Below are 14,506 nucleotides of genomic sequence, written 5' to 3' on the forward strand. Positions count from 1 at the left end.
TTACTCTTATTAAAATAAACAAGATAATAGAAAACTGTATTGTGTGTATAGAAAGTGCTTATTTATAGTTGAATAAGGCCAATTAGAATAAGAAATACAATCAAGTAACTAATGAAAAGTATTATAAAATTAAATCAACCTATGCAATGAAATAAATCAGCAAGGCAAATAAGGTAAATATCATATCTAATATCGTGTTGAATCACCACTTATATATTACAAAAGCTTAAATTGATAGGAAACAAAAGATTTAATCATTTAAATATTTTTCTAACAATCTATACGTTCGGTTGAACAATAAATGTACTCCTTAGTTTTGATGAAGCAAAGAATAAGAAAACTTTTGAACTTACTAAGTCCCCACAACTCTACTTGTGTTTCCTTGTATTTGATCAATTCCAAAAATTCTTGTCATGCCAAAATCTGAAATTTTTGGATTCATATTGGCATCTAGCAATACGTTGCTGGCTTTGAGATCACGATGTAGAATTCTTAATCGAGAATCTTCATGAAGATATTGAATTTCTCTAGCAATTCCGCCTATTATATTGTAACGTCTTATCCAATCCAATTTCTCTTGTTTTCTTGGGTCTACAAGTTCATTACAAAAATTACTCATGCTATATGAACAAAAGATCAGATACAAATGCATATTGGTTAAAAATTACTCTTATACAATCATAATGGCAAAGACTATTGGATATATGTTAAAGTGGACATACCATATAGAAAATAGTCCAGACTTTTGTTGGGTACAAATTCATAGGCGAGTATTTTTTCTTCTCCATCCAAACAAAATCCCAATAGCCTTGTTAAATTTTTGTGTTGAAGTTTGGCTACTAATACAACTTCATTCTTAAATTGTTCTGCTCCTTGTCCAGAATTTCTCGATAACCTCTATTTTTTGTCCATTAGGAAGTATACGTACCTTAAGAATGTATTTCACCCAACCTTTAGAACAGTTCACTCGGTACAATTCCTAAAATCCCAATATTAAAGTTTGTGAACTCCAAATTACTCATATATATATATATATATATATATATATATATATATATATGAGTTAATTAAGAACTGGGACACCTAGTCCTAACCCTAGGGTGCACGACCAAGGAGAGAAAATTACTCTCCTTGCCCCTACACCATACAGTCATGGGGAGCATTATTCTCCCCATGCACCTAAGGCTAGGGTTTCAACCTTAGCCAAGTACTACTATACCACACAGACAGTTTTTTCTGGACGGTTTAAAACCGTCCAGGATAATGGGTCGGTAAAATAATTTGTGGACGGTTATTTGTGAACCGTCCATAATCTTTTATGGATGGTTTGACCAAAACCGTCCGTAAAAAATTACGGACGATTCGGGTAAAACCGTCCGTAAGAATATACGGACGGTTTTGGTAAAACTGTCCGTAAAAATTATGGACGGTTTGGGCCTAAACCGTCCGTAATTTACAGACGGTTTGAGCCCAAACCGTCTGGGATTGATTATGGGGGAATACCCGAATAATTCTGGACAGTTTGGGCCCAAACCGTCCAGAATTATTATTTTTTTAAAAAAATAAATATTTAAAATCCAAAAAAAAAAACCCTAATACAACATTTCCAATCTATTTTCAAAATCCCAAATTCAAATCTAAATTCAAATACAAATTCAAATCCAAATCTATTTCCAAATTCAAACAACTCACAACATAACAATAGTCCAATAGCTTACATATTTAAAACATAATTAAACAACTCACAACGTACTAGGTTACTCACAACGTAACCTATTACAGAATTCAAATATAAATACATAACTAAAAATCCAAAAATATTAAAACAAGTTGTTTCCATGCACACACTACTAAAAAACCGGATTTTATGGACGGTTTTATCATAGACGGTTTTCAAAACCGTCTATAAAAACACTATTGTGGACGGTTTTTTATTAAATCGTCTGAAAAAAAAAATTACGGACTGTTTAAAAAAACCGTCCTTAAAATTCAGACGGTTTTAATATAACCGTCTGGAATTTTACAATTACCAACGGTTATATTAAAACCGTCTATATTATTATTATAGACGGTTTTTTAAAACCGTCTGGAATTTTCTAATTCCTGACGGTTTTTCTAAAACCGTCTAGACCTAGTTTCTAAAAATAAAAATCCCTAGCTCAGCTCATTCTCTCTCTCGATCCATGCTCTCTCTCTCACACACACTCAGCCGGCTGCCTTAGCTTCTTCCTCCGCTTCTCCGGCACTCTCTCTCTCTCTCTCTCTCTCTCTCTCTCTCTCTCTCTCTCTCTCTCTAGCTCAGTTCCCCCTAGCTATCTCTCTCTGGCTCGCGCGTATTCGATCCCTCCGGTCCCTCTCGATATCTAGAAGTCGATCCCGCCGGCTGGCCCTTCATCGTCTTCTCCGGTGCCATCTCTCTAGAAGTCGACCCCGGCTGGCCCTACATCATCTTCTTTGGCGACGCTCCGACGCGTCTCAGCTAGCCTACGCCCGTTTTCCCGACGTACGCCGGCCCACGTCCGGTTTAAAGGTTTGATTGATTTTTTTCCTAGCTTGCTATAATTTGCAATTATTTATTGGACTTGGTTATTTGTATTTTTGTTTTGTGGGTTTTTTGTTTTTCCGTTTGGGCAATTTGGAGATTTTCGATCTGTTTGTTCAATTTATTTGTCTGTGTTAATTTGGTTATTTGTTAATCTTTCTCTTATTTTACTCTTAACTATTTTGTAAATTATTTATCCATGAAACTAAGATTCCAAAAATTGGACGGGATTGGTACAGACAATTAATATCATCAATCACCTTAATGGGCACCTCATATTCAAAGAATATCCGTGACAACATGGTTAACACTTTTGTTTTCGGTTCTATAAAAATATATATCGACAAACAATTAAAAAAAATAATTTAATCACACTTTTCCATTTTAAAAAAAAAATTAGCTATAAGTCATGAGAGTATAAAGGAGGCAGAGAATTTACTTGTTGAAGTTTTTGGCAGAATTTTAGACCTCTTACCATTTTTTTTTCTTGTAAATTAAGGGAATTAACGGAGGATTAGGAAGGGTATGAAGGATGAATTATGAGGTTGACATGTGAGAAATTAAAACCAGTGTTTGTTCCTCCTCACATGGCTGCATTTTGGAATAATTAAAGAAAAGAATTAGATTCCTTTCCATCTTTTCATGTTTTTGTTACTAATTCTTTCTAGCATGATACAATAGCAGAATGTATTTTTTTTAATTTGAAAGTGATTGAGGAATTTTGTCCATTTTTTACCATCTTCTTTCTACATATTTCTTAAGTATTTGTTAAACTAACTTGGCCAATTGGTATATAAGGACCTCAAATTAAGTGTTAATTAGAATATACAGCGAAAAATAATTAAGTCTCATATATATTTAAAATATAAGCAATTGGGTCCAAATTCGTTAGCTTAAACTTTTGGGTTCAGTAATATCCTAATTAATTAATATGTTTTATTATGGTCTCATATATAGAAAGAATTCCCCTAAGGAATAAATCACCTCAACACTATATGTTGTCTTATTAACATGTGAATTTTTTTAACATCTAATCAAACCAAAAGTTATATTGCTTTAAAGAAATAAACTCAGAGATAATTTAATCTATTTCTAATTAATGATAATTTAATCTATTTCTAATATAGTAATATACTACAGTACTTATATGTATATATATCAACACTTCCTCTCGATCTCTCACATAACTGGGTGTTAAAAATACATAAAAAAAACAAATAATAATTATAATAAGGGGTAATTACCTTTTCCCCCCATGAACTACCAAAAAATGCGCGATGCCCCCATGAACTACCAACTCGACCAAAATAGAGCATTCAACTACCAAAGATAACCATTTTCCCCCCCTTCCGTCAGTCACACGCCGTTTTACCCTCATTTTCTTCCTCTTTTCCCCCTATGAACTACCACCATCTTCCTCTTTTCCCCCCATTAACTACCATCATCTTTCAACATGCCCCCATATAAAACGGCACATGACCCGTTGACCGTTTGTTTTAACCCCTTTGACTGACGGAAGGGGGAAAAATGGTTGTCTTTGGTAGTTGAATGCTCTATTTTGGTCGAGTTGGTAGTTCATGGGAGCATTGCGCATTTTTTGGTAGTTCATGGGGGAAAAAGGTAATTACCCCTTATAATAATTTTAAGTATTTTTCTTGGTTTTGTGTATCTTTTTGGTTTGTATGACGATGGATGAATGAATGTTCAGAAAATTATAGATGGAATGTTTTTGATGTTTATGGAAATATACTTGTTTTAAAAGTTATATTGAAAAGATATGAACAATTTAAGATGCTCAATCTCCAAGATTACAACCAAAACCTTAATGTTTATCTTATGGTTGTCTAAACCTTTTCGAAATTTCCTTTCCAAGTAAAAAGAGAAAGGTTGTTTGTTGTACCACCATATAAATCCATGAGGTACAAATTACAATTAATACCATATTGGACTTGTCATACCACAAAGACCACCAATGCATGATTGGGAATCAGTCGCCTGCAGAACGAGTGTGTTCAAAGGGGTCAATCTATTGGTCGCATAACGATGCGTGTGCACAAGTGCTAGGACGAGAACATCCCGGTCGTGTACGCGGGGTAGGGCTAGGGCCGACTCCCGGTAAATCCACCTCTTATACCTCCGGACAAGGATCAATCTCTAGTGGGCCTACTCCCAAAGAACAAGAAATGGCTGCTGAGATGGAACGTTTGAAGACTTTGTACGAAGCACAACAGGATGAGCTTGCAGCTGTCAAACGTATAGTAGCCTTGATTATGGCAGAGAAACAATCATCAATGGGAAACAACGAAGAAGGTGATGTTTTGGTTTACACTTAACTTTGCCATCTTCAGTCACTAATTGTCCCCTCTTACTGTTCATTGGGATTGTTATATTTTTATTTCAAATTTCACTAGAATAATTTATGGTTAAAGATGAATGCTAATAGTTAAGAGGAATGTTAACTATTATATGCTTAGGTTGAATATTGGAATTCTTGTCAACATGTCTTTTTAGTTATTGGGGGAAAACGTCGTCAAACAATTGATGTTGATTAGGTCAGGTATTTGATTGATAATGCTGTTGAGCTTGAGAAGATAATAATTGATCCTCAATGTCAAATTATGAATATTGAATCGCCATGGGAGTATGATGAGATAGTCTTGTGTGTACAAAACTTTTAAACACCTTCTCTTTACTTGTGTTTAGTTTTCACCTAATGGCATGTTAATCATCTTTTCAAGGAAAAAAAAATGTTAATCATAACTTCATTAAGATGATTCTTACCTAACAATTTGAGATTTGTATACCTATTGCAGCAAACACTGGAAGCAGAAATGAACAAGATGGTTGAAGCAAGCAATGCACACAGGTCGTAAATCAGATTAATTCTCCTATGGGCCGGCTTGCTTGCATTGATGATTATAATTGTGTATGGAAACAACTTGTTTTAATATTTTTGGATTTTTAGTTATGTATTTATATTTGAATTCTGTAATAGGTTACGTTGTGAGTTGTTTAATTATGTTTTAAATATGTAAGCTATTGGACTATTGTTATGTTGTGAGTTGTTTGAATTTGGAAATAGATTTGGATTTGAATTTGTATTTGTATTTGAATTTAGATTTGAATTTGGGATTTTGGAAATGGATTGGAAATGTTGTATTAGGGTTTTTTTTTTAAATATTAATTTTAAAAAAAATAATAATTCTGGACGGTTTGGGCCCAAACCGTCCAGAATTATTCGGTATTCTGCCCATATAAATCCCAGACGGTTTGGGCTCAAACCGTCCATAATGTTTACGGACGGTTTTACCCGAACCGTCCGTAATTTTTTACGGACGGTTTTGGTAAAACCGTCCATAAAAGATTGCGGAAGGTTTTAGAAAAACCGTCCGCAATCTTTTTTACCGACCAATTATCCTAGACGGTTTTAAACCGTCCAGAAAAAACCGTCTGGAACTTTTTCCAGACGGTTTTTTTTTCGATTTCTGGACAGTTTAAAACCGTCCAGAAATCCCATTTTTTTTGTAGTGACAATTATAATCATCAATGCATGCAAGCCGGCCCAGAGGAGAATTAATCCGATTTACGACCTTGTGTGCATTGCTTGCTTCAACCATCTTGTTCATTTATGCTTCCAGTGTTTGCTGCAATAGGTATACAAATCTCAAATTGTTAGGTAAGAATCATCTTAATGAAGTTATGATTAACATGTTTTTAGGTGAAAACTAAACACAAGTAATGATTATAAAATAACTGCCTAAATACGTACTCATACAAGCAAACTTCATTTTTTTTTTTTTTTTTTTTTTTTTTTTTCGCTTCAAATGATAGAATAGATCCTTAAACTAGTAGTAGCATTAGGAATTAAGTAGCTAACTTTTAACTGTCAATATCACACCGCTAAGCTAATGATAGAATAGAGAAAATAATGACGGTATTTTGCACTACAGAGCCATTTCAGCACCTACACTACCAAAGAGTAGCAAGTTCTACAAAAGATCACTGATAAGCAGCTAAAATTGTAGCTAATAGAAAATACGAGTTGACGACGTTTTCCCCCAATAACTAAAAAGACATGTTCACGAGAATTCCAAGATTCAACCTAAGCATATAATAGTTAACATTCCTCTTAACTATTAGCATTCATCTTCAACCATAAATTATTCTAGTGAAATTTGAAATAAAATAAAACAATCCCAATGAACAGTAAGAGGGGACAATTAATGACTGATTAATCAAAAGTTAAGTGTAAACCAAAACATCACATTCTTCATTGTTTCCCATTGATGATTGTTTCTCTGCCATAATCAAGGCTACCATACGTTTGACAGCTGCAAGCTCTTCCTGTTGTGCTTCGTACAAAGTCTTCAAACGTTCCATCTCAGCAGCCATTTCTTGTTCTTTGGGAGTAGGCGCACTAAAGATCGATCCTTGTCTGGAGGTATAAGAGGTGGATTTACCAGGAGTCGGCCCTAACCCTACCCCGCGTACACGACCGGAATGTTCTCGTCCTAGCACTTGTGCACAGCATCGTTATGCGACCAATAGACTGACCCCTGTGAACACACTCGTTTTGCAGGCGACTGATTCTCAATAATTTCTCTTATCTTCTCCTGCACAAAACATCCAAGGGTGAGAACTTGAACCTAGAACTAATATGTTGTATTTACCACTTACAATAGTTTCTCCAGCCGCCGCATTCACAAGGTTCCCATCTTTCTTGGTGTGCGAGACAATGAGCATATCATCTCGGTTCGGTGTTTCTCCTATGTCTTCCTCCTGCAATATCATTAACATTATCAGTTATAAGCTTATTATATTACAGCAGTATGTACAAGCCGTGAACGTTTATCTATTAGACGTACCATTTCTCGTGCAACCTGTGCGATGCTCTTCAATCCCAAAGTGTGAAGAAGTGCGTTTTAGGCACGGCTTATCTTGGACTTCAACGCTCTCTCCTATAAATTTGGTAATGTAAATATGTGGATTTCTTCTACAAAGAAAAGGCCAATAAGAAATACATTAAAATACCTTATTAGCCGAAGACAACCACGTATCAACTTGCATTTCGAAGTCTTCTGCATCGAACACTGGCGCTGGTGAAGCCCTACTGACCACAGATTGTACGGTATCACCTTGTTTCAACTTTAGACCCTTCTTCACCTCGTACCTGTGTTGCCTTCTTTTCTTTGCTAGGTCCATCAACGTTAATCTTTTTATGTGCGCGAGTAGGTGAATAGGCTCAAAATAAAATTTTTGCTACACAGAAAATGATATCCCATATCTTAATTAATTGGAAATGTAAGACTACAAAACTATAAATAAGAAGTTATTGACATGGAAATAAAAATTTTTTTACCGTTAGGGTGCGCCACATATCTTCCTTCCCTTCCAATGGTAATGTCCTCCAGTTACCATGCAGCCGTATGAATTTACCACTTCTTATGATTTTCCCACAAATTCTTCTAAATTTCTCAACCCCCTGGCCGGTTGGTTGGTAGGATAGGTTGAATTCGATCACCACCTTTTCCCCATCAGGTATGTGCCATATGTCCTTAGGACTACCAACAGTCCTAACATTCTTTCTACCCTGCTCATCTGCAACTCATAAAAAAAATGTTAGTCACACTTGATTATTACTATAATAGTAAAAGATTACCAAAGTGATTGACTAATCAAATATAAAAAAAATTCATACCTATTGTGTAAACTTTCCCATCCCGTAATATATGCGGCACCCGAGTAGTACCACTATGTTGTGAAGTCTCGAGTACTGATTGTGCTGATGATCCAAACTCCATATCAGGTGCTACATATTGTTTAGAATCTACAACCCCTTGTGTCTCGTTAGGGTCCTGTGTCGTTTCGTCTAACCCTACAACTGGTTGGTCATGTACTATATGCTGAGAATGTATGCCCCCTTGTGTCTCGTTAGGGTCCTGTGTCGTATCGTCTGACCCTACAACCGGTCGCTCATGTAGTACATATTGACAATCTACGCCCCCTTGTGTCTCATTAGGGTCTTGTGTCGTATCGTCCGACCCTACAACCGGTCGCTCAATCGGTGTGCGGTCTATAGGCGTCCAAAAATCTTTTCCTGGTCGCGACATTCTTTGTTTAGGGGCCATGTCTACCTACAAACACATGAAAATGGGTCACATTTAATAGTAAATAAAGTATACAATATTTTTGCAACAGAAACGACATGCTTAGAAAATAAAAGTGAGACGACTATAAGTAAGTCATTCTAGACACCATATATTTGAATTATATATCATAGTTTAACCATATTCATACATACAATTATTATGTTGCTTGGGTGGCCGGTACATTAGTACGTGCACAATCAATGTCATCAAAACCAACGTCACCCGTTACGTTGACGTTGAACGGCTCGTGCTCATGATAACTGTCAGCCTCAGCATAATCATCACTTTCACCACTGCCAATATCATACACATTTCTAGGTTTTGTCCTTACAGCAACAGTCCAATTTGTATTTTTAGGATCCTCGACATAATACACCTGCGATACTTGATTTGGTAGTACGAACAGATCATCGGTTAGTCGCGCACCCGTGTGTATTAGGTTCTTGAAATTGACAAGATCGAATCCATATTCGTCTTTTTTGTATCCCTTATTCGGATGATCTCATCACCATCCGGCACTTTGGGAGGACCAACCATTTCCTGCGCATCGTTGAATCGTCTCTTGTTTCTTCTCCATGGATGATCCGGAGGCAACCATCGCCTATGTCCCATAAAGCAAAATTTTTTACCATAAGTTAGCCACGTTGATTGCGTTTCATGCCTACAACAAGGACATGGTTTCCGGCCATGTGTACTCCAACCTGACAAATCATCGTATGCCGGAAAATCATTTATCGTCCACATCAAGGCCGAACGCATTGTGAAATATTTTTTTGATGTTACATCAAAAGTTTCTACTCCTACTTCCCATAGTTTTTTTAACTCACTTACAAGGGGCGCTAGATACACATCTATATTCTGTCCTTGTGCACTCGGACCAGGGATAATCAAGCTTAACATAAAATACGGTTGCTTCATGCACATTCAAGGAAGCAAATTTTATGGTACTAACATTACCAGCCAAGTACTGTGACTAGAGGACATGTTCCCAAAAGGATTGAAGCCATCTGACGCTAAACCAAGCCTCACATTTCGCGGGTCTGATGTGAATACTGGGTAACGTGAATCAATTGCCTTCCATGCTTCTCCATCGGCCGGATGCCTCAACACACCGTCTTTTGTACGGCCTTGAGCGTGCCACTTCATATGTGGGGTTGTATGATGGGACATAAACAACCTCTGCAGCCTTGGTATTAGAGGGAACCAACGCAACACTTTGACCGACTTTTTTTTCAAACTTTTTGTCGACCCATCTTCATTAGTTAAGTCATCCTTCCACCTGGACTCATTGCAGAATGTACATTTGTCCAACTTTTCATTTTCCCTCCAAAACAACATACAACCTTTGCGACAAGCTGATATCTTCTCATACTCAAGGCCCAAATCCTTCAAGTACTTTTTTGCCTCGTATGTGTCTTTAGGCAAACTTGCATCTGAATGCATCAGCTCATTAATGAATTCGAGCAACATGGAGAATGATGTATTGCTTCAACCGCTTATACACTTAATACTATATAGACGCACAATAGCTCCCAATTTGCTATGTTTTGTATTTCCATGGAGTGGCGTATCGGCATCCTTTAGCAATTCTTCTAACTTATTCGGCACCCTGTTAGAGTCTTCAATTTCAACATCCACAGACTCGGATTCGGCTTCGGCGTCAACTCCCACTTGAGACCCACCGACTTCTACACAAACATCGTGCATCGCAAAAACGTCAATAAGCATGTCTTGCATCCCACTGGACCACCCATTTAGTGGAATGCTATCCACTTGAAGCGTCCTGGGAGCTTCATGTGTTGTCTCGTTATGAACGGGAGGGACAGGTAATTCCCCATGCATTATCCACTCAGTGTAACCCTCAATAATCCCGGTACCTGACGTTAAATGGGCAAATACAACTTCACAGGACCATGATTTGCCCAACAAACACTTTTTACAGGGGCACACAATGACCCCTTTTCTACTCTCATGTTCACGTGCAAATTTCACAAACGCCATAACCCCACGAATATACTCTCGCGAACTTCGCGGCAACTTCATCCAACTCTTATCCATCTTTCTAACTACATCATGTGAAGAAGAAAAAAATATTGAAAACTGAAAAAACAGAGGTGTTTTTCCTGTGCAAAAGCTGTTATAAGACATTTTTATGGTAACAAAAACATATATACCGCATAAGCTATATGGTAACAAAATATTTTTATATTTCTAATAAAGGGTTAATCGTTCACGAAAGTTAGAAATATGAAAAGAGGAACAAATTATGTATATGTCAAGTTTAGCAGTCTTAAATCCCATGTCAAAACAAGACCTAAACACCATGTGGATTCATTTATAACTTCAATAATGTGTCTAAGCAATATTAATGTCAATAACACAGTAGTTGTCCAGTTCTAATTTGTCCAACATGGGCTGGAGTTATCTATAAAAGCACACAGTTGGGCCAAAATTTAGCCCAAAGAAAACAACTCCACCATTTCCCACCCAAAACAAGATGAAACTGAAAATTATGGTTTAGTTTCTCTTATATTTTGGAGTAACATTTAGGACCAACATCATCATACTATTAATAGTTCATAGAAAAAGATCATAAAGAGCAAAAAAGTAAAAAGGAGAAAAAGGAATGCCAAATCATTCCTTAATTTGCTCTTTAAATTCATCTGGATGGTAAAAATTAAAAATTAAAATAATAGAGAATGATTTTTTTTATTAACGTAAAAAAATAAAAATAAAAAATCGCTTACTTTGTTAATGCTTTTTAGATAATATTTTTTTGTTTGAAAGTGTTCTGGTGATATAAAGGTTAGATTAAAGTGATTTTTAATAATTTTTATAGTATTTTGTATTTTGAGTTATATATATATATATATATATATATATATATATATAAATAAAAGAAAAGGATCAAACAAGAAATTAAGGCAAACGTGGCCAAGAGTATTAGGTTAACAATTAGGTTTGTTTGTTTTGACAATAAGCATAGCTAGTTAGGAAAGGTAGTTATCCTTTATTAACCCTTAGAATCGTAAGAGGGTCCTGAGAGATATGCTTCAGCCTTAATTTCCATAAAATTATTAAGTGCATGCACACTGACTAGCACCTATCAACAAACGAACAAGTCCTCAGCCCTACCTTGTAGTGGATATGCTTTTCCAGCTCTAATTATTTATTAATTGGGTTATCAAAAATATATTTGGAACTCGATCGGAAAAAATTAACAAATTAAGGCCGGCCCGGGCCTGGTGTCTTCATCATATATAGAGCTAACAAACATGTGTTGGCTCAGCTGGAAGATCATTATAAAATCAATTAATTAAATGGCCGAAAGTGATAGCTAGGTGTTCATCAATATTCACCCACGGCCGTGTATCTCCCATGAAGACAACCTAGCAGACTTTTAAGCCTTTATTTTCAGTGTTTGCAAGTCTCTCCTTAGCCCAAAAAGAAAAGGAAAAAGTTACTGTGGAGATTAGGACTTCATCAAATTATATCCTCCAAAGTCATTGCCATGCTTTGTCCTATAATTTGAGAAACGATTATGATATTGAAAGAAGTAGAAATCTGTCTTTATTTTTTGTCCACAAACTAGCTTTTCCTTCATCTTCTTTAGTTGACTAATGGGGCAGGTCCTTACCTTTCTCTATCAACCTTCACCAAATGTTTTATTGCGGATCAATGAAATGGCGGCAACAAGCAGCATTCCCAAGCAAATCATATTGGGATATATGTGGATCCGAATATATAAAATTTCAATATATAAATTTGTCTGATATACTAGTACTACTGATGACGATGCGTGGTGGATTAACAGTCCCAAATGTTTGTATTTATTTTAGAGTTTTGACATATTATGAGCTATTTCGGTTCTCTAATAAGTTAATTAATTACATAGGTACGTAGAAGACTGAATTGCAAACTAACTTGGTATAATAACAGATCATACTTATATGATTATGTTTCAACATTTGTTGTGCTTCAAATTAATGTATATTACTAATAATTGACAATTAATGTAAAACTAAAGCCAGTTCAGTTTGCTTGCTGAGAACCACGAAGGAGAAGGGAAAAAAACCAACCTTTAAATCGGGCGTCGGGAAAATGGAGGCTATGTTTGGCTCCCGGGATAGCTGGGACGTTTGGGGGCGTCACCGGAGAAAAGGAGGAAGCTAGGCCAGCCGGGTTCGACTTCCAGAGGGAGGGGCCGGATGGGTCGAGCTGAGGTACAAGCTAGCCGAGCTAGCGAGGGAGAGCGCCGGAGGAGGGAGAGAGCACCGGAGGAGGGAGAGAGCACCGACGGAGGGAGAAAGTGCCGGCGGCCGTGTGAGAGATAGCACCGGATCGGAGAAGGGAGAGAGCGCCGGCGGCCGGGTGTGAGAGACTCTGAGAGAGGGAGAGTACTGTCGAACTTTCTGGAGACTGTGAGCTGGGCTAGCTGGGGTTTTTTTCTTCTTCCAATTTTAGGTTATCAGAGCTCGACGGTTTTGAGAAAACCGTCTATAAATATTATAGACGGTTTTCTCAAAACCATCAATATATTTTAACAGATGGTTTTAATAAAACCGTCTGTGTTTTTAAGGACAGTTTACTCAAACCATCCGTATTTTTTTTTCCCTGACGGTTTAACCAAAAAATGCCTAGAATTTTTTTTTATAGATAGTTTTAAAAACCGTCTATAAAAAAACCGTCCAGAAAACCCATTTTTTTTGTAGTGTCTTAAGCATGGGCTTGAGTTTTATCCATTAGGTCCAATGCTCATTTAACTCCACTTAAGCCTTTTAGAATAAATTTAAAGAGCCTTAAACACTTTGATTGCTTAAGCCCTGGCCTTAGGAAATAATTTTCTAATTAAGACCAATCATTTCTAACTAATTACTCACTTAGGAATTAAATTCATTTGGCCATGTTTATCAAATAAAACAATCCAAATAAATAAATGTATAACCGAAACTCAAATCAAATAGTCAATTTACATCACATAAACGAGAGACTTAAAAGAAAAAATACAATTAGTTTCAATAGGTCTGTGACAATATTACACGATACTATTAATTACAATTCATTCCACGAAACAAACATGACTGCACTTTAATATGTATTTTCAATTTAATATGTAGTTTTATTATTATTATTATTATTATTCAAAGTAGGATGCCATGTTAGCATAGAAGGACCTCTAGCATTTCTTAATTTATATATATAAACTTTGTGCTCCTTACATAGTGTCTTAAAAGATTTAAGAGAATACCTTCGATCAGGATTTGTTCTAAAACCCATATTTTAGAGATCTAATGACACGTTAGTTTAAAAACAAAAAATTCAATATAAATGAAAACAACAGATTTATAAATGTAAATTTTAAGGAAAAGTACATATAACCCCCCCAAACTATCACTTCATTGTCAATGTATCCCCCCAAACTATCAATTGTGTCAATGTCCCCCCCTAAACTACCAAAAAATCACAATCTCCCCCTAATGACAAAAATGCCCTTCATAAAATTATTAAAATAAAATAAAACTAAAAAAAATTATTAAAATAATATAAAATAATTTATTCCAAAAAATAAAATAAAAATTTAAAACTGTTTTTTATATTTTTAAAAAAGAAAAATAATAATTTTCAGTTTTTTTTTTCTTTTAAAATTTTTTTTTTTTTTTCGTTTTTTTTTTATTTTAATAAAAACTGGTTTTTTTTTAATTTGTTTTTTTTTAAATAAATAAATTTCAGTTATTTTTTGTTTTTTCATTTTTTTTCTTTTAAAAAAAATTTTCTTTTTCATTTTTTAATTTAATAAAAACTGGTTTTTTTTTTC

Source organism: Alnus glutinosa, chromosome 5, assembly GCF_958979055.1.
Source record: "Alnus glutinosa chromosome 5, dhAlnGlut1.1, whole genome shotgun sequence".
In the NCBI taxonomy this organism is placed as follows: domain Eukaryota; kingdom Viridiplantae; phylum Streptophyta; class Magnoliopsida; order Fagales; family Betulaceae; genus Alnus; species Alnus glutinosa.